Source organism: Apodemus sylvaticus, chromosome 23 (assembly GCF_947179515.1).
Source record: "Apodemus sylvaticus chromosome 23, mApoSyl1.1, whole genome shotgun sequence".
In the NCBI taxonomy this organism is placed as follows: Eukaryota; Metazoa; Chordata; class Mammalia; order Rodentia; family Muridae; genus Apodemus; species Apodemus sylvaticus.
In genome coordinates, this window is record NC_067494.1 from 15,194,757 (window position 1) to 15,216,096 (window position 21,340).

Below are 21,340 nucleotides of genomic sequence, written 5' to 3' on the forward strand. Positions count from 1 at the left end.
AGACATTGCGCATTGCCCTATTTTATTGGATATTTTTGACAAATTCACACATCTATAATATATTCAAGTTGTCCTTCCTCCCATATCTATCAGCCTTTCTTCCTCACCCATGCAAGTCCATATCATCAGGGTCATAATTGTGATTTTGCCTTGTGACCAACTTAGTCTAAACACTCATCTGCCCGAGCATTAGATTAAAATTGTCAATTGGAACATTCAGGGTTATCTAGGGATACAGGGTGGAAGGCAATGGCTCCCTAAATACACAAATCCTTCAGTAACAAACTTTGTGAGATACAGATAATGCTTCTGTGAACCAGATCTCTTACATCGATATATTTTCTTATTATTCTCCCCTTTATTATTAGGAAGTTTGGTCTTTGGAAGCATGAGAAACTACATTTCCAGTGAGTTCAAGGTCTACTGTGTAATTCTCTGGAACTGGTAAATAATATAATATAGTCTATGGCATAAACAACAAAATATTTTTATCATAAAGATTTTCATTTCACGTCTAATGCTTGCATTAAACTGGATCCTTCACTCTCATTAGACATGAATTTAAATAAGGTACAAAATGGAACCTGAATGTTTTATTCCATACTTTCTGAGCTGTATAAAATGAGGATGACGGAATGTAGCTGAAAGGATAGAAAATAATACAGCCTAACTCTAATGACCCCAATAAATCAGGAGTTTAAAATGCTATCTCACTTTGTTAGAAACTAGGTAAAAGGTCACATTCCAGAGCCCACCCTTTGTTTAGGCCTAGCAGAAAGGCCTTGAATAGGTGATCCTGGCCCCATAGGGTAACTGGAAATGGGCTAAGCTTATCTTCTGTAAACTTACGCCATTACCCCTAAGCAGGAGTTCACGCAGCTGTAGATATTATAGGAGACTAATTGGTCCACTGAGCGTGGGCTCCGATAATTTAAACTGATTGGCCTACAAACTATGGAGTGGTACAAGTCAATTGGCTCCCATTTCACGGGCTCTTCATGCTAAGAAATGATTGGTTTGTGATTCGCGGGCTCTGTCGTAAATTTATAAAAGCTGTCGCAATTCGGCACTCGGGGTCCATAGTCCTCTAACCCTGCATGGTGCACGGCTATGGAACCCAGAATTCTGGAAATAAAGAAATCATGCTATTGCATTGAGACCGTTTCTCACGAGTGATTTGGGTGTCGCCTTCCAGGGTGTGGGGTGCTGGGGCACCCTTGGTTTTGGGGGTCTTACAGTAGCGTCAAAGTTAAATATTTGTTGTCTTCTAGTTGGAAGAAAATAATGCACGTGAAAGTCAAGAAAATCCAGGTTTTTTTAAAGGAGGTTCTATGGTTGTAACCCCACCTAAAATATATAAACTATACACTGCTATTGGAATTATGCCTCTTCTGTATACAATGTCTGATATTTTTTTTTTGTATCTTTCTAATATTCTTATTCACAATTCACTCTGAGGGTTTTCTTTGGAGAACCTGCTATCTCAAGACTTTTAGGTCTTCATCAAGCTGACTTCACTCAAATGCTACCTTACACTGACATTTGTTGTTGTTGTTGTTGTTGTTGTTTCCTGAGGAAAACCAGAGCCTCACTCGGTAAACATTTATTCTGCCTTTGAGTTATACTCCTGCCATTCCATCAAGATTTGTGCAGATGATATTTATTCATATGCTCCTTGCCTATGATCTTTTTTACACCTATGCAAACAAGTCATAATATCTGGAAACCTGGACTGCAAAAAAGTTGTGCTCTCAATTATCTGAGTGTACCATGGTCCTCTGCAAGCCTGGGTGTTTATCCGTGCACAGTGCTGAACCTGGGATTGATGAAAATGGATGGTAAGTCAGAGACCCAATGAGCAACGAACTCTTGAAAGAAACTGATTGTATTTTTAGATTCCTTCAGTGTGTGTGTGTGTGTGTGTGTGTGTGTGTGTGTGTACACGTGCACGCGCGCATACAAATGCATGTGCATGGACATGGTCCAAGTCAAGGGTCAGCCTCCAGTGCCATTTTGCAGGTGCCATTTCCTTACTTTTTTTGTTTCTAACATTCTTAAAGTATAATAACATCACATTTTTTTCATTCCGTCTTCACCCTCAAACTTTCGACATGGCACCCACATTTTCCTTCTAAATACATGGAGTCATCCTCCCTAATTATAGGTAGATGATAGATAGATAGATAGATAGATGATAGATAGATAGATAGATAGATAGATAGAACATGGAAGGATGAATAGATGATAGATAGATAGATGATAGATAGATGATAGATAGATAGAACATGGAAGGATGAATAGATGATAGATAGATAATAGATGACATAGATATAGATAGATAGGGAGAGAGAGAGAGAGAGAGACAGAGACAGAGACAGAGACAGAGAGAGAGAGAATCTGAAATGCTAGGTGAGCTTTAGGTCGAATCAAGCAGGTTCAGCTTAGCCCCAAGCTGTGAGTGCTGCTACTGTTCCTCCATGGATATCTCGCCATATTAGTTACGTTTGTGGGTCACAGACCTCATAGCATAGACAGTACTGTTAGTTACTCCAACCTGGGAAATACTTTCTACTTCTATAAAAACTCATCCAAGGGAGAAGGTTTCAGGACCGAGCAGCTTGGACCCTCTGTATCCACTGTCCAAGGTCTTCAGCAATAGGGACTTACCTTCAATCTCTATGGTGCTGGGAGTCCTTTGAGCTCTCCTGAGCAATAATAACCCACATTGACTTTTCTCATGATCATTTCTGGGGTGTATATTCATCTGTAAATCTTGGTGGAGTATGGCCAGCCGGAGGAGTGTAACTTCATCTACATTATGCACATATACATACCAGTGCAATTCTCCTTTAATTATTGAGGCAGGATGGTTCACTGACTTGGAACTCCTTGAGTAGATTGCTGCTGGCGTCCCAGACAGTTCCAGGTCCATGCCAGAACCTCTACAATGCTGGCCGATATTTTTAAATGTGTTGTGAGGCTGCAACTCAGGTTCCCATGCTGTGTAGCAAGAATTTTACTGAGCAACTTCTAAAAACTAGAATTGATCATAGCCCTTGATGTTTGTGCTTGTTGATTCATGGCTACTTTTGTAGAACACAGGTTGCTGTTTTTCCTCCTTAAACTGAGCATTGTCATGAGAATGGTATAGTTTTAACAGTTTCACACAATCTGACAGTTAAGACACCTTCATATGTAAGTACTGGCAAAACATACATAGATACACACAGACCTGCATACAGACAAAGCATCAATGCACATTAAATAAAAATTAAAAGGAAATTTGGGGTCCTTGTTTTATTAATGGCTAGACCAAGAGGCCCCTCCTGTCTCTAAAAAGGCTCCAAAGTGTCCAAGGTCAGGGATATAGCATTTTAAAAGACAAACCATAATTACATCAGAGCTCAGGGGAGGTAGGCTATGTTAGTGAAGGATTTAGAGTGGCCTGGGAAGATCTACATTATTTGCAAGGGTCAGCTGTACCTCCTTCTGAATTTTTAAGGGTGTGCCCTCACCCATTCACCCAGCCACTCCAACCTCCCTGTCCTCGAATTCTCCTACACTGGGACCTTGAGCCTTCATGTGACCAAGGGCCTCTGACAAGGATATCCTCTGATACATTTGCAGCTGGAGCCATGGGTCCCTCCATGTGCACCCCTTGGTGTTTTAGTCCCTGGGAGCTCTGGTTGGTTCACGTTGTTGTTCTTCCTATTGGGTTGCAATCCCCTTCAGCTCCTTCAGTCCTTTCTCGAAGTAAGTCTTTGGTGTCCCCATGCTCAGTCCAATGGTTGGCAGAGAGCTTCCACCTCTGTATATGTCAGGCTCTGGCAAAGCCTCTCAGGAGACAGGTTTATCAGGCTTCTGTCAGCAAGCACTTCTTGGCATCCACAATAGTGTCTGAATTTGGTGGGTCTGAGCCCATGCCCTGAGCAGATCTTGGAAACTTCCTTCTTTTTATTTAGTCCAGCATCTCAGTCCAGAGAAACAGCACTCTCTGCCATGGGTGGGTCTTCCAATTTTAATTAACATACTCAAAATGATCTCCCATGGGTGTGCATCTCTGAGATAATTCTAGTTTCTTTCAGGTCAACAGTGAATACTATTAATCACACTGATTCACCTCAAAATGGCATCTGTTGTGAAAATGTTCAGATTTCTTTTTAGGCCTTATTCTGTAAAGAGTGCAGCCTAACAACTGCATGGGAGTCATCTTTAGTATTGCAGGTAATCTAGGTAGCATTTTAAGTTCACTGGAAAGATATGTATAGGTTGCTTGCAAATACTATTCCATTTTCTATAAGAGACTTGAGCATCTATGACTTTGGGTTGGCATCTGTGGGGAGTCCTGAAGCCATTCTTTCTCAGATATTGAGGGTCTACTATTTTAATGAAGACAGTTTTCCAAATATGAAAAAATCTAAAACTGGGTATGGGGGTAGGTGTCTATAGTCCTAGCTCTTTCTGGAGACTGAAGCAGAAAGATTGGGAGTTGAAGGCCTGCCTGAGTTAAAGAGGTCAAACCTAGACTAAGCAACTTTTAAGATCTGTTTTAAAAAATAAAATAGCAAAGGAAAACTGTGGGAATATAATATAGCTCAGTGGTAGAGCACTACTAAGCCTATGTAAGCAGTTGGGGTCAGTTCCCTTCACCATCAAGAAGGTAGTGACCCACTCAGTGACACCCCACACCCAATGATACACAAATTCCTTCCAACAAGATTGCATATTCCAATACTTCTAATCTTTTTGAGCAGTTCCACTCTCTGGTGATTAAGCACTCAAACATGAGCCCTTATAGGGGGTATTTTATTTTTCTTGTGTTCTTTCTTTTCAGGGGGATTTCAAGAGAGAGTTTCCCTTGTATAGCCTTGGCTAACTGTCTTGGAACTCACTCTGTAGGTCACGCTGGCCTTGAATTTATACATATCTGCCTGCCTCTGCATCCCAAGTGCTGGGTTGCATATGGTGGGCATTTCTATTCAAACAACTATAAAAGTGTAAAAAAAAAAAAAAAAAAAAAAAAGCCTGAATTAAACCTGCAGAGGGAAATGAAAGAATTGAAATTCAGTTTTATCTTGAAGGTCAGAGCAAGCCTTTAAAGAGCCTCAGATCCTCTGTAGTGCCCGACAACCCAGCAGCACATACAGAAGAGTCTGAGAGCAGTTTCTCTCGTAATTGAGAGTAGGGAGGGGGATGCTCACCAGACTCAGAAACTACTTTTCAGGATAAACTGATTTTTGAAACAGGAGGGTGGGAAATAGATCACCTGTTGTTGTTTTTTTAACCATTGGGCTCCTGGGTGTGTGGTGGCGGTTAGCTGTTTTCAGCGAATGCAGTGGATGGCAGATTTTCTGGCATTTTGGGTTGAAGGTTGTTGTTTTGAGAGGATTTCCATTTGGGAGAAAGAAGAGAGGGAAAAGAAACCTCTTGCTTCTTTGCATTTGAGAGGTTTAAAAATAATGTGTTGTTTGTTCTCTTTTCCATAGAATGTCTCTGGCTGTTCATTTTCCAGTCCCTTGTTCGGCGCTGCTTGGCACCGTAACAGGTGCCTCCTTGGAAGTTCAGCTTCTTGAATATTCCCAGCAAGGGAACTGGGACGTGAAAGTCAAGAAAATTCTTATGAAAGGTAAATAGAGGGTTAAACTGGCAGAGGTAACGTGACCCATATTTTTGAATAGTGTAAAACAGTGCCAAGACTAGATGTAGTAGCCCACATCTTTAAAATCAATATTCAGGAGGCAGAGGCAGGCAGATTTCTCTGTGAGGTCAAGGCCAGCTTCCTCAAAAAATGGAGTTGGGGACGCCAATCTATACAATGAAATCCTTTCTAAAATACAAATATAAACAAATGCCAATAAAGTTCTTTTTCAGAACAAGCAAATGCGGTGAGGTGCAGCTCAGCAGAAACCATGTTTTCTTAGCATATGTAGATCCCTAGGCTCCATCCACATCACATGGAAAACTAGATTTGTCAGCACCTTCCTCTAATTCTGGCACTGAGACGTTAGAATAACCAGAATCAGGAGTCAAGGTCATCCCCAGCTGTCTAGTGAATTGAGGCTAATGTCTCAATAAAACAAAACAAAACAAAAATAAAAACAAAACAAAAACAACAACCACAAAACAAAAACAAAAGCAGTTTCTGGAGTTAAAAGAACATACTACTCTTTCAGAAGGCCCACTTACAAGATCATAGCTTGTAACAGTAACTCCAGGGTATCTGACGCCTCTGTCTTCCAGGGGTATCTGGGCTCCTTGGCTCACACCTTAATCCCAGCACATGGGAAGCAGAGGTAGGCAGAGCTCTCTAAGTTTGAAGCCAACATGATCTACATGCCAAAGTGAGTATAGCCAGGGTGACATCGAGAAACCTCTTCCTGAAAAACAAAACAAAGTAATAAAAACTAAAACCAGAACCAAACTATGAAAAATAGAAAAGAAAAATGGGAACTGAATTACAGGTGTGTTCCACCATGCCTCCTGGCTCCTGGCATCTGTTGTTTCCAACAGGAAGGTAAGTCTTACTTGAATCATTGTTCCAGTATACAGTGTTCAATGTAATTATATTGAGTCAATGAAATATTATGTATTTTTGTTTTGTAAATGTATTTTAAATCACTCATGCACGTCAGAGGCCAGAGGTGACAGACACTTTGGAGTTGGAAGTACAGGTCATTTCGAGCCATCCGATGTGGGTGCTGGGTAACAATTTCTGGTCCTCTAGAAAACCATCTCTCCAACCTCCAATATTTCGCTTTTCTTTCTCTTTCTTCAGAGTTTCTCTCTTTTTTTATTCCATGGGGTTCCTATGATGTGTTTTTAATTTTCCCCTTCTCCTTCCCCATATCTTCTCCTTTATACTGATCCAGCTCTCAAAACATTCACAGTCTTCAGTCTTCTTTGTCAAATGAGTGAGGAGGTGTATTTGTGTGCAATGTGTGAGGAGGTGTATTTGTGTGCAGTGTGTGAGGAGGTGTATTTGTGTGCAGTGTGTGAGGAGGTGTATTTGTGTGCAGTGTGTGAGGAGGTGTATTTGTGTGCAGTGTGTGAGGAGGTGTATTTGTGTGCAGTGTGTGAGGAGGTGTATTTGTGTGCAGTGAGTGAGGAGGAGTATTTGTGTGCAGTGTGTGAGGAGGAGTATTTGTGTGCAGTGTGTGAGGAGGTGTATTTGTGTGCAGTGTGTGAGGAGGTGTATTTGTGTGCAGTGTGTGAGGAGGTGTATTTGTGTGCAGTGAGTGAGGAGGTGTATTTGTGTGCAGTGTGTAAGCCTGCACAGGCGGAGGAAGAGGCTGCAGGTGTCCTCTGTCTGCTTTCCTCCTTTGAGTCAGGATCTCACCCTGAACTCACCCGGAGCCTGCCTTGCTCTTGGCTAGGCTGGAAACCAGCAGGCAGCCAGTGATCCTTCTGTCTCTCCTCCTCCCGCCAAATAGCGAGAAGCTGGCAAGAACCCAGATGTCCCTCAACGGAGGAATGGATACAGAAACTGTGGTATATTTACACAATGGAAGACTACTCAGCAATTAAAAACAATGAATGCATGAAATTCTTAGGCAAATGGGTGGAACTGGAAAATATCATCCTAAGTGAGGTAACTCATTCACAAAAAAAGCACACATGGAATGCAGTCACTGATAAGTGGATATTAGCCCAGAAGCTCAGAATACCCAAAACACAAACCACATATCAAATCATTCCCAAGAAGAAGGAAGGAGAGGGCCTGGGTCCTGGAAAGTCTTGATGCAGCGTTGTAGGGGATTGCCAAGACAGGAGTGGGAGGGGGTTGATTGGGGAATGGGCGGAGGGAAGAGAGCTTATGGGACTTAATGGGGTGGGGGGACCGGGAAAGGGAAAATCATTCAGAATGCAAACAAAGAATATAGAAATAACAACAACAACAACAACAACAACAATAATGTGTTTGTGGGATACTGCCTGCCTTGTTCTGAGTGATGCAGTCTCTGATCTTTGTAACAAAAATACAAAGAAAAAGAGGTCCTCAGTTATAGAAGGACTGAGGAACACTCTATTTCCCCCTTTTTCTTTCTTTTTTCTTTTTTTTTATTGATAAATTTTTTATTTACATTTCACATGATTTCCCCTTTTCTGGGTCCCCACTCCCTGAAAGTCCCATAAGTCCTCTTCCCTCCCCCTGTTCCTCCATCTACCCCTTCCCATTTCCCTGTTCTGGTATTCCCCTATACTCTTGCACTGAGTCTTTCCAGAACACTCACCCCATTTTTCTTAGAGAGCTTTCATAGGAAACTTTTTACAACTTAGAAATAAAAGCTAAAATCACTTTTCCAAGTGTCACTTTTTCTCCCTGCAACTAGCACCTACAGTTTTAAAGTTAGATCCATGCTGTTCCTGCTGAGCTAGGACAAAGGCTACATTACTTAGTCCCCTAGGTGTTAGGCTACAGGCATTGGTCACATTAGCCAGCAGCTTTTAAAACTCAGAACTAGCATAGAATAGAAAGCTTGGAGACCATCTTTTTTAAAGTCACACCAGAGTCCAATTCTATGTCCTGTATCAAAGTCCTCTGTGTCTGGAGGCTCACAGCAAATTTCCTTCTAGAACACACTGCATCTGTCCTCTTATTTGCATGGGGTTCACTCTGTTAACCATTCACTCACTCTCAGTAAACCTCAGCGAATGGCTCTGGTGGCCTGGGTCAGGTTAAAAGTCCTGGGATATAACTTCTTTAAGCAGTGTTTAGTAAATACAAATCCTAGAATCCAGTCCTGCCTAAGCAGAAAGTACTTAACAGTCAGAATATAAGACACCTATTTCTCCACCTATTTCTCCAGCATGCTGTCCAAGAGCTTCCAGTCCCATGTCTATCTTGGTGGTACACCAGGTCATTGAGATGCAATCCTATTGGAGATCCGTAACTCTAGGGTGCCCCTGTCTGGTAACTGGGAAGGTCACTTGCTCACATCATCATTTAGGCCTTCCTAGCATGACTCCACAGGAGTGTGCCTCCATGCCACATTAGTGCAAATTGCTGATCACACTTTACCATGTAAGACCATACTTAAGAGAGAGCCAACTTTCTCTCCAATCCCCTACACTCATCTCTTCACTGGGGATTTGATCTTAGGGCCTCCTGCTTGTACACTGAGCATTTTACCAACTGAGCCCCTCATCCACGCCTTTTGAGAACCTCTCTTAAGTATATTTTTTGTTCTTGTAGAAACTGGGATTTGATTCGCAGTACCAAGGCAGCTAACAACCATCAGTGACACCAGTTACAATCGATATACTGCCCTCTTCTGGCCTTGGCAGTTAGTGAATCCATGAGATAGACATTCAGGCAAAACACCAACCACACACACACACACACACACACACACACACACAGAGAGAGAGAGAGAGAGAGAGAGAGAGAGACAGAGAGACAGAGAGACAGAGAGACAGAGACAGAGAGAGAGACAGGCACACAGAGAGAGACAGTGATGGAAAGACAGAGAAAGAGACAGAGACAGAGAGACACAGAGATGGAGAGACAGAGAGACAGAGATGGAGAGGCAGAGATAGAGAGACAGAGGAGAGAGAGCAAGAGCAAGCTGTCACTTTCTAACAAGCTTTGTTACATTTCCTTGCATTTCTAGAAAACATCTCCTTTCTGCTAATGGAATTGTGAAGCCTCCCAAATTTTGATGGTGTTTTTGGGGCAGAAAAATTATGTAACACAAGGACTGGAAGAACATTTGAATGTCCTCTAGCCTGTCTTCTGCCCTGTTCCTCTTGCTCTCTTGTAGCCCATTCTGGCCTCTAACCTTTTGTCAATCCAAGGCTGACTTTGAACTCCTGTACCTATGCCTCAAGAGCTCTATCATGCCCAGTTTTATCTTCTTGACCATCTCTGGGGAAATTTTTGCTATCTTTCCAAAGAGATTTTTCAGTCTTTGGAAATCTCTTAGAACATTCTTCCAGAGACTGAAATGAAAACTAGGCTGGCCTCTCTGTCTGTCTTCAGGCTCTGAGGGGCAGCTTCTCAGTTCCTCCTGATACCTGGGACAATCTCCAGATGGCTAACTTAACTCTGGACCCTTCTAGAACTGGATCCCCTCCTGTCTGTAGTTTACATGTGATCACTGCTGTCTGAAGGAGCCTAGGCTGAACTCCAGCAGGTGATCTGGATGGTGAGACAAGAAGTATCATGCATGTGTGTATAGTGCACTGATTAGATAACATGAAGAGACCCAGCATAGATGGAGAAGTTAGAAGCCAGCGTGAGTTCTGGTTCTGCCTTACGTGGGCATTAGACAGACCATTTTGCTTTTGTGTCTCCATGATCTTGTCCTAGTTCAAAGAGATACAGACAACTGCATCTCACCCCTTAGTTGCTCACACAGTCTATCAAATGTTGCTACCTTCTATCACTAAAATCTCAAGTTTAGAAGAAAGACATGGTGGCATCTTGTTAGGCTGGTCAGAAAAGAGATGGTCTCAGAAAACCAAATACCTTTTAATTTCCCTAAGAGCATGGCCCCTATCTTATTCATCAGAGGAGATTTTCTGCATTCCGTTCAGTGTTCCAGCAGAGCTCAGCCTGAGATGCTCACCACTCAACAATGTCTGTTTGCTTAGATTTGAACATTTTTTATGTCCAACCTCTGTACAGATTTGCTGGTACCTGAGGATACATGAAAGGAATAGTATGTGTCCCTTGAGAGAGAAAATCAGACAGCTAAGCATTTTTTTTCAAAATTTTAATTCCTTTTTATGTGTATGAGTGTTTATGCTGCAAGCTAATCAGGAAACTCATAAGGCTTAGTTCCTCTGCCCCTGACTGCTCCAAATTCTTGTGAGTCAGTGTTTTTCCTGTGAAGTGAGGACCCAGGACTTGTGAGAGGAACACTATTGTAGTGGCTATTCCTGGTTTTCAACTTGACTATGTCTGGAATGAAGTACAATCAAGAATTGGAAGGCTCACCTATGATCCTAATCTGGAGGCTCAGAGATACAAGTTTCTGACCTGGATCTTGGCATGAAGATCTTGAAGCATAGTGGCTATGAATTCCAGAAGATCAAGACATAGAGATCTCCGAGTTCAAGGTCATCTGGGATTAAAGTCTTGATGGCACATGCCTTTAATCTGGGCCACAGCCTCTGATGGAGACCTACAGCCTTTAATCTGGGCCACACCCTCTGCTAGAGACCAATATAAGGACATTGGAAGTAGACTCACACTTCTTCCTTGCCTGCCTCGTGGGACTGAGCAACTGCTAAATCCTTGGACTTCCATCCACAGCTGCTGCTGACCATTGCTGGGGAGTTGGACTACAAGCTGTAAGCCATCAATAAATTCCCTAACTATAGAGAGACTACCCATACATTCTGTGACTCTAGAGAACCCTCACTAATACAACTATATTCTTTTGATTCTTTACTGAGAATATAGACCAGACTCCCCTCCTAGCCCATCCCCAAGAAAGGTATCAGGAAGATCTGGGAGCATCCATGTCAGTATCAGCCACCTGTCCTAGGTATAGCTCAGCTCCCTCATGCTGGGTTCCTCACCTTCAAGGATCTGCTACACCATGTCTCAGGCAGCCTTCCCTACATCATACAGCTCCTAGTCCTTGAAAAGTATCAGGGCACACAGAGATGAGATGTTAACAACAGTCTTGCTAAGGCCAGGGATATCTGGGACAGCGTTGAAGGTACCTGAGGTAGTTGTTCACCTTAACTAGGTCCTTCACATTCAGGAAGACATTGGAATTGTCCCTGAGAGCGCCTGACGGAACAAACTGAAGAGGCAGCTTGGGCTCTGCTCCCACAGCCTTCTCCAGTTACTCCCTATAGCTCCAGCTGTGCAGACATCCCTAAGAGTAATCATGAATGCTCTTTATAAAAACAGATGTTGTGACTCACACACCAGCCATGAGGCACAAATTAAGGCACTTTAGACAACCTGGTTAGACTAACGCTGCAGTGACACTAGTACGTCCTTTCTCCTCCTGAACTTTGGATTTGAGGACTAAGCATCCACCTAACCAAAAGGCAATGAGGTGAGAGCTTGCAGCCCTGGTCTTGCTAGGAGTCTCACCTGCGTTGTGATTAGCAGCAGGCCCTGCAGACCCTAAAGCCCAGGGATCTCATGCATCTACACAGAAACTCCTGTTTCCTGGCCTGGCAGCCCAGATCTGGAGCTACCAGCACCACTCGCAGGCCAGGCTGCTGTGCACCAGCTCTGCATTCAGAAGCCATGGCACCAGGTCACTACCTTCCCTTAGGATCAGCACAGAACTGGACAACAGCAACTGGGCCAGCTCCTGGGACAGGGCATGGCCCAAGTCCTGGGAGGCCCCCATCAGCAAACACACAGTGCAACTCAGCCCACCTCCCTCAAGGCCTGGACTCAGCAGAAGGCTCAGCTAGCTGCTGATCAAGTGTATGACATAGATTGCTTGGTTCATTTATAGAATGAGGTGATGTAGAATCCATCAGAATTATAGAAAAACCTTTCTTTGATTCAGAAAGTTGCAAGTAGTAGACCTAGTTTCTTATCCAGGTTTGGATAGGGAAGTCAGCAATCACAAGTGGCCGGTCTTAAGTCTCATTTTTTTTTTTTATTCATTAAGGTTTTTGTCCTTATATGTTTCTAAAAAATACATAGTCTTGTGCCAAATCAACACCTTGGCATCCATGCCTTTTCTCTATGCCGCAGTTCCCTTTCTGTATATTTCTGCATTGTTTATTTAAAACTACTTAGTTATCACTACTCTCTTACATTCACTATCTTATTTCCAATAATAGTTGAAGGACCTTTAACAGACAAGGTGAGGTCAAAGTCTGCTGGGCTATATGAGACTCTGTCTGAAGACAAAACCTAAATACAGAAAGAAAAGGAGAGAGATAGCCCATGCCCTGCTAGTGAAAGGCGTCCCTTGCTGAGTTTGAAGCCCAGAACTCACATTAAAAATGTTAGATATGCTGTGGCAGAGGTGGTGCTTGCCTTTAATCCTAGAACTTAAATGTCAGAAGCAGTGAATATTTGTTAGTTCCAGGCCAGCCTGGTTTACATAGACAATTCCAGGACATCCAGGGCTTCACAGAGAAATCCTGACTCAGCCAGGCAGCCATGAAACCATTAATTCCAGCATTAGGGGATACTGATGCTTAGGCAGGTGACTCTCTCAGATTGAGGCCAGTTGCTTCAGAGTGAGGTCCAGGACATCTAGAGTTATGACAAGAGAAACTCTGCCTCAAAAAGAAAGAAGAGAGAGAGAGAGAGAGAGAGAGAGAGAGAGAGAGAGAGAGAGAGAGAGAGAGAGAAGAAAGAAAAAAGAAAGAAAAGAAAAGAAAAAAGAAAAAAAAGGAAAAATAAACTTTTTAAACAGAGGACATGCACGGAGAACTATACACATTGTCTTCTGGCCTCCACCTCCTAAGACTGCCTCCCAACACACCCAGTCACACAGTAATAGCCACACACATTAACATATCAAGAAAACAACAAGAAAAGGTAAGTTTCTTAAAGGAGAGTAAGCACAGCAAGTCTTGGTTTTTTTGTTTGTTTGTTTTAAGATTTACTTATTTAGTGTATGTGAGTACACAGTTACTCAATCTTAGGTACACCAGAAGAGGACACTGGATCCCATTAAGAGTTGACAAAAGGTAATGTCTGTTCTGGTTAGTTTTTGTCAATCTAACATCAGCTAGAGTCCTGTGAGAAGAGGAAACACCAAATGAGGAATTTGTTTCCATCAGACTGGCCTGTGGGAAAGAAAAGAAAAGAAATCACATCTTGACTGATGTGATTGATGTGCAACCCACTGTGGATGGAGCCACTTCTAGGCGGGTGATCCTGTGTTCTATAAGAAAGCAGAGAGAGCAAGACAAATAATTCAAGCCAGTAAGAAATATTTTTCAATGACCTCTGCCTCCAAGTTCCCGAGATCCTGTCTGGTTTTCTAGCTTAGTCAGTGCTCCATTTCTGTGAAGAGACATGATGGCCACTGTAACTCATGTAGAGGAGAACACTTAATTGGGGCTGGCTTACAGGTCAGAGGTTCAGACATGGTGAAGAGCACGGCTTTGAAGAGTAGCAGAGAGTCCCACATCTAGATCAGCAGGCAGCAAGAAGAGAGAGACATAGGAGCTGGATTGAACATTCGAAACCTCAAAGCTGTGACATAGTTCTTCTAACTAAGACATACCTACTCCAACAAGGCCACACCTCCTAAGAGTGATGTCACTCCCTGTTGACCAAGAATTCAAATGCATGTGTCTATGGGATCATTCCAGTTCAAACCACTATAACTTCCTTCAGTGATGAATTGAAACCTGAAAATTAGAAAAGTAAATATTTAGGAAATGTAAGTGACTTATATAGAAGGGTTTTTATCCTGTATTCCAATTTCTTTGTTTCCTTTCTTTTCACTTCTTACTTTCCTTTCTTTTCACTTCTTTCTTTCCATCTTTCCTTCCTTCCTTCCTTTCTCTCTTTCTCTTCTTTCTTTCTTTCTTTCTTTCTTTCTTTCTTTCTTTCTTTCTTTCTTTCTTTCTTCTTTCTTTCCTTCTTTCCATCTTTCCTTCCTTCCTTTCTTCTTTCCTTCCTTCCTTTTTCTTTTACTTGTTGGAGTTTCATGTAGCCAAGGCTGGTTTTCAACTCACTCTGTAATGAGGCTGGCTTCAATTTCCTCATTTTCTTGCCTCCACTTCCTTGGCAATTTGATTACCAGCATATGTCATCAGTCTAGCATGTGGGTATAGAGGTGTGTGCATGTTTGGTGATATTAGTGCACTATAAATTCACAGTGTTGGGCATGCATGTGTGAAGCTGAGAGTTTAAATTTGCATTTTTTTCTATCTCCACTGTACTTTATGAGACACAGACTTTCAATGAACTGTAAACTCAAGGACTGGATAGGCTAGGCAGTGAAAAACAGGGAACTTTTTACCTACAAGGAGTCTTCCCAAATTTCTAAGCTTAGGTTTGAATAAAACTCCATCCTCCAATCCTAATCCTTTCATCTGTTAGAAGAGAGGCAGTGGGGAGCAAATCCTTCATTGTCCATCAACAAACCCCTTTTCAGGTTCCTGTGCTGATGAGGAAGGAGGATCTTTCCTCTGTGACTTTCAAAAATCAAATATCTGATTAGAGACATCACACGTAGGGTTTTGTTGCCCATTTCTGGACAGTACCTGTGTCTCTCTTTCATTGTGTGATGGTTTGTCTGATAGAATTGCTAGCCAGTGCATAGTGTGGAATGTGTAGACATGTTTTATTTCCAGGTGACAATGAACATTTTATTAAGAGAGAATATCATCCTTGACTACTGCTCTATGAGGTGCTTTGTTCTTCTCTTCCCAAGCATTCAAAGTACCTGACTAGGTTGCTTTGACTAAGCCCACTGAGTCAGTCAACAAGGTCTCAACAGAGTGAATGGTGATTAAAGAAAGAAAAGACAATTAGACAACACTATAGTATGACTCCAGCTAGAGCATGTTTAGTTTTTCCCATGCTGCCTTTACACCATATGAAGTACATGCAAAAAATAGGGTCAGTTCTAGGTCAAGGAACTAACAAGGCATACACAAAAGTCCTGTGATTGCTGGCGGCTGGGAGCTTCCCGGTCTGGCGAGGGTAATTGTGGAGACATGGAGTAGCACTCTGGTGATGATGGCTTTGAAGGCTGAGGGTTTCAGGGCTTTCTAACTGTACTAAAAATGCTGATAATTTCTAAAATGTCCGAGAAACTTTCTTGTTCTTTCTGAGGGTGAAAGACTGCTGGCTTAGGTGATTAACACCTGTAGCCTAACAGCAGAGGATTAAGCAATGTGGTCTTTGTTCTATCTCATCAGGAACTTCTGGGCTCTAACTTTCAGCTTGCTAGTCAGAAGTCTTCGCAGGGAGAAAAAAATAGGATGCTTAAAAAAGTGGTTAATGATAGTTAAAGCAATATACAACAAACTGGTAGCCAACATCAAACTAAATGGAGAGAAACTTGAAGCAATCCCACTCAAATCAGGGACTAGACAAGACTGCCCTCTTTCTCCATATCTTTTCAATATAGTACTTGAAGTTCTAGCTAGAGCAATTAGACAACATAAGGAGGTCAAAGGGATAGAAATTGGAAAGGAAGAAGTCAGATTATCACTATTTGCAGATGATATGATAGTATACTTAAGTGATCCCAAAAACTCCACCAGAGAACTCCTACAGCCGACAAACAACTTCAGCAAAGTGGCTGGCTATAAAATCAACTTAAGTAAATCAGTTGCCTTCCTATACTCAAAGGATAAGCAGGCTGATAAAGAAGTTAGGGAAATGACACCCTTCACAATAGCTACAAACAATATAAAGTATCTTGGTGTGACTCTAACCAAACAAGTGAAAGATCTATACGACAAGAACTTCAGGTCTCTGAAGAAGGAAATTGAAGACCTCAGAAAATGGACAAATCTTCCATGCTTGTGGATTGGCAGGATTAATATAGTTAAAATGGCCATCTTGCCAAAGGCAATCTACAGATTCAATGCAATCCCTATCAAAATCCCAACACAGTTCTTCACAGAGTTAGAAAAAGCAATTCTCAAATTTATCTGGAATAACAAAAAACCCAGGATAGCTAAAACTATTCTCAACAGTAAAAGAACTTCTGGGGGAATCAGTATCCCAGACCTCAAGCAATACTACAGAACAATAGAGTTAAAAACTGCATGGTACTGGCAGAGTGACAGGCAAGTGGACCAATGGAATAGAATTGAAGACCCAGAAATGAATCCACACACCTATGGTCACTTGATCTTTGACAAAGGAGCAGAAAACATTCAGTGGAAAAAAGATAGCCTTTTCAACAAATGGTGCTGGTTCAACTGGAGGTCAGCATGCAGAAGAATGTGAATTGATCCATTCTTATCTCCTTGTACTAAGCTCAACTCCAAGTGGATCAAGGATCTCCATGTAAAACCAGACATACTGAAACTAATAGAAAAGAAACTGGGGAAAACCCTTGAGGACATGGGCACAGGGGGAAAGTTCCTGAACAGAACACTAATAGCTTATGCTCTAAGATCAAGAATTGACAAATGGGACCTCATAAAATTACAAAGTTTCTGTAAGGCAAAGGACACTGTCAAAAGGACAAAATGGCAACCAACAAATTGGGAAAAGATCTTCACCAACCCTACCTCTGATAGAGGGCTAATATCCAATATATACAAAGAACTCAAGAAGTTAGACCCCAGGAAACCAAATAACCTTATTAAAAATGGGGTACAGATCTAAACAAAGAATTTTCACCTGAAGAAATTTGGATGGCCAAGAAGCACCTTAAGAAATGCTCAACATCATTAGCCATTAGGGAAATGCAAACCCTGAGATTTCACCTTACACCAGTCAGAATGGCTAAGGTTAAAAACTCAGGAGACAGAAGGTGTTGGCAAGGATGTGGAGAAAGAGGAACACTCCTCCACTGCTGGTGGGATTGTAAGATGGTACAATCATTCTGGAAATCAGTCTGGCGGTTCCTCAAAAACTGGACATGACACTTCTGGAGGACCCTGCTATACCTCTTCTGAGCATATACCCAAAGTATTCCCTGGCATGCAATAAGGACACATGCTTCATTATGTTCATAGCAGCCTTATTTATAATAGCCAGAAGCTGGAAAGAAGATGTCCCTCAATGGAGGAATGGATACAGAAAATGTGGTATATTTACACAATGGAATACTACTCAGCAATTAAAAACAATGAATTCATGAAATTTTTAGGCAAATGGTTGGAACTGGAAAATATCCTAAGTGAGGTAACCCAATCACAAAAGAATACACATGGAATGCAATCTCTGATTAAGTGGATATTAATTAGCCCAGAAGCTCTGAATACCCAAGGTACAATTAGCATAACAAATGACTCCCATGAAGAAGTAAGGAGAGGGTCCTGATCCTGGAAAGGATTGATCTAGAAGTGTAAGGGAATATAAGGACAGAGAAAAAGGAGGGAGGTCATTGGAGAATGGATGGAGAGAAGAAGGTTTATGGGACATATGGGGAGGGGGGAACTGGGAAAGGGGAAATCATTTGGAATGTAAACAAAGAATATAGAAAATTAAAAAAAGAAGTGGTTAATGAGTTTATTACTAAGTTGTAAATATTTTCCTATGTAATGCTATCTAAGAGGGAAAAGCAGAAAGATCCTAAGCGGGGGAAGGGAAAAGTTCTAATTAGAGAAAGGTAAAAAATGAGAGAGAGTGGGAGAGAGAGAGGAGGAATAAGGCACGAGAGAGAAAGAGAGAGAGAGAGAGAGAGAGAGAGAGAGAGAGTAGTAGTAGTAGTAGTAGTAGTAGTCGTAGTGATAGTTGTAGTGCCTATCTCTTTTGTCTTCAGTACTTCTACATCTTTCAGAATGCATGATCACATGTTACAAAGTTCATCATAAGTTCACACAAAATACCAAGTCATAAATTGAAATATAAGTTTACAATAGAGAATGTTTACATGCATATCCATTAGGAGTAATTATCTAGAGAGTAACATCTATCACATGTCTTCTCTACAGGTTCGTAGAAAGTTTAAAACCATAACTAAGTTATAAGTAAAGTTTTGTATACATAAACCCAGTCAATATGTAATCTTCTGTCCTACACCTATAATAAATTGTTAGTTCCCTTTTTATGACCTTTGCTTAATTGTTTTACAACCTCTTGGAATGTGCTCTGAATAGGAGAAAGTCTGTTTGCCATCTAAGAGCAATTAACTTGTGACACTTGGGAGAGTGGCAGAGTTCTCCTTGCAGTTTGGCTATTAGAAAAGGACCAAGTAGGAGTCCCATTATAAAAGAACTTAATAATCACAGATATAATTTTAGGAATTGTTATAGGATCATCATTAAAACTTTAGTCATCTGTTTGTCTACATAGCATCACTATAAGACAGTACATCTTCAAATGCTCCAAAGGGATGTGCTACTACTTATTGATTATTATAAACATATAATAATAACAGAAAAAGCATATAAATAGCAGGAATCTTTCCTAAAATCAGTCCCCCACAGCCTTGCTGAATGGGGGCTCACCTGTCACAGAGTGTATAATAATCCGAGGCAGGCATTTCAGGATGATCATCTGCTAGTATATTAGCTTGTCCCATTATGGCTCCTGGCACTGTGATCACTGTGTCTGGGGACTTATCAAGATGATCAAGATAAAAAATTCTCATTCCTTGGCTGTAGTTATTTTGAGCCTACTTTCTTGTCCTAGCTCAGTGTCAAAGATCTCCACATCATCTGACACATTTCTCCCTTTTTCTTGTCCTTTTGACACAGGAATCTAGCTGTAAACATTTTTTGGGGCCTGACTTAATTTTATTTTATTTTTTAATTTTTTTGTATAGCAAAATTGGTTCTACCCAAATCATGAAAGGTTTGATGATGGAGTAGGACCTGGAGGCCTGCTACTCTATTAAAGAGATCTTTATCCCTAACTATAAGGTGCTGACCACCCTTGGTGAAGGAAACTTTTCAGTGGTCAAACTGGCCTTCCATGTTTCCACATTGACTTGTGTGTCTGTAAAAATTTGCCAAAAACACCCACAAAGTATACCTCGATTATCTGCATGGAAGTCAGGAATATGAAATCACTTAGACATCCTAAGATTGTCAAGTCATTTCACATGGTGCAGATGAGAGAGACCACCTACATAGTGATGGAGCATGCATCAGAGGGAGAGCTACAAGACCTCCTCATCGAAGGGGGTCTTTAGAGGAGAGCTAGGCTTGAAGGATGTTTGTCCAGATCGTACATGCTGTGCAGTACTGCCACAACAATCACATTGCCCATAGGTACAGAAAGGCCAGCAACATTTTGATCCACCACTGTCTAATTTTGGCCTTACTGCTGAAGTAATCCCTAGGCAAAAGCGGGCAGATTTCTGTAGCATACTGCCCTGCTGTGTTCCAGAACTCTTGTAAGCAGAGTAACATGAGGGCTGCCCAATGGATATCTGGAGTTTAGGGGTACTCCTGTTCCTCATGGTGACTGGGAGCCTGTCTTTCCTAGGTAAATCTTTTGTGGATTTGGGGCTGCAGATCATCACAACAAACTTCAGCATTCTCCTCATGTTTCCATTGATAATTTCAATGTCATCATCAAACTGCTGATGATCAGTTCATCTAATCCAATTGTGAGACACCCCATGATCTGGACAGTGAGGCATGTTTACCACCTTCTTACACGCAGATGTTCCCGGACACCCAGAGCCCTAGCATTGTCAGTACCAAGCGAGTCATTGGATATATGCCTGACAGGCATATGTCCTTCTGCAGTACCCAAGAGAAGGTCTGAGGATCTCTACAGGCAGCTAAGAGTATAACCCTCAGAGGGTCCTCCACTGGGGATACCTGCAGAAAGAGACTCTCACACAGGAAAAGGACATCACCCAGGAAAAGACCATCCTTCAATAAGATGCCATCATTCAGGAAGAACCCACTACCAATGTCCAGCCTTGGGGTGCAGGCTCTCATAACTGACCATACTGCTGGAAGGAATGAAGACAATCGTGTACTGCCTCTGAAACCCGTGCAGTTGCCTGACACCACCAAAGGGAAGTAAAGTTTCCAGTAAGAAATTGGTTCCAAGAAAAGGGGATCATTGGACCCTTGACAGGACCACATTGGTGCAAGTCATTATTCATTTTATCCATACTTTTGTTCTTTGTGACAAAGGATGGGTCTTCCCCCTTGTGGCAAACTTAGGAATTTAACAATCTGCCACTTAAGAAAGAATTCCATAGAGCTACTTCATGCCTACTGAACCAAAAGTGGACAGCAGAGAAGCTGATCAAAGCAGGGAGAGGAGAAGATGGGGCATGGAGAAAGGAAGCAGAGAGTTATTGGAGAACCACTGGGCGGGGGAGACCGAGGGTTAGGGATCTGCAGGGCCAGTCCAATAATTTCTCTGTGATTCACAGTCACTAAGAGCCTCTCTCATCTGTCTTTTTGCTTTGAAGTCCTGATGAGGACAAGTCCCAGCTCCATAGCTTGTGAGTCATGTGTTGGGGGTCAGCCTGGCTGAAAATCTGACAGTCCATCAGGAGACCCAAGCCAGATATACATGAGCCTGTGTGGCCACAGTCCCCTCCTTCACAGACAGAGCTGTCCACCCCAGCACTGTCTTATCCAGGTAAAACCTCAGGCAGAAAGGGCTAGTTTTTCACTGGGTGTTGCTCAGATGAAAGGGCTGAGGTGCAAAAGAACCCCCAAAGCCCTCTGTGGAAGAGTAGCACTGTGGCTTCTCCTCTAACCTGGATAACTATGAGAGGTTCTTCTAACGATAACATTCTGTCTTTTGCTCCCTGTTTCATGGAGAGAATATGGTCTTATTCAC

General features: G+C 42.0%; 1 protein-coding gene and 1 pseudogene across 2 annotated transcripts in view; both read left to right on the plus strand.

The window, feature by feature from the left end:
- LOC127673838 (histocompatibility antigen 60b-like) overlaps window positions 1-21,340 on the plus strand; it is a 344,893-nt gene that overhangs the window by 37,786 nt on the left and 285,767 nt on the right. The gene's annotated exons all lie outside the window — the stretch shown is intronic.
- Window positions 19,372-20,299, plus strand: LOC127673516 (sperm motility kinase X-like; annotated as a pseudogene).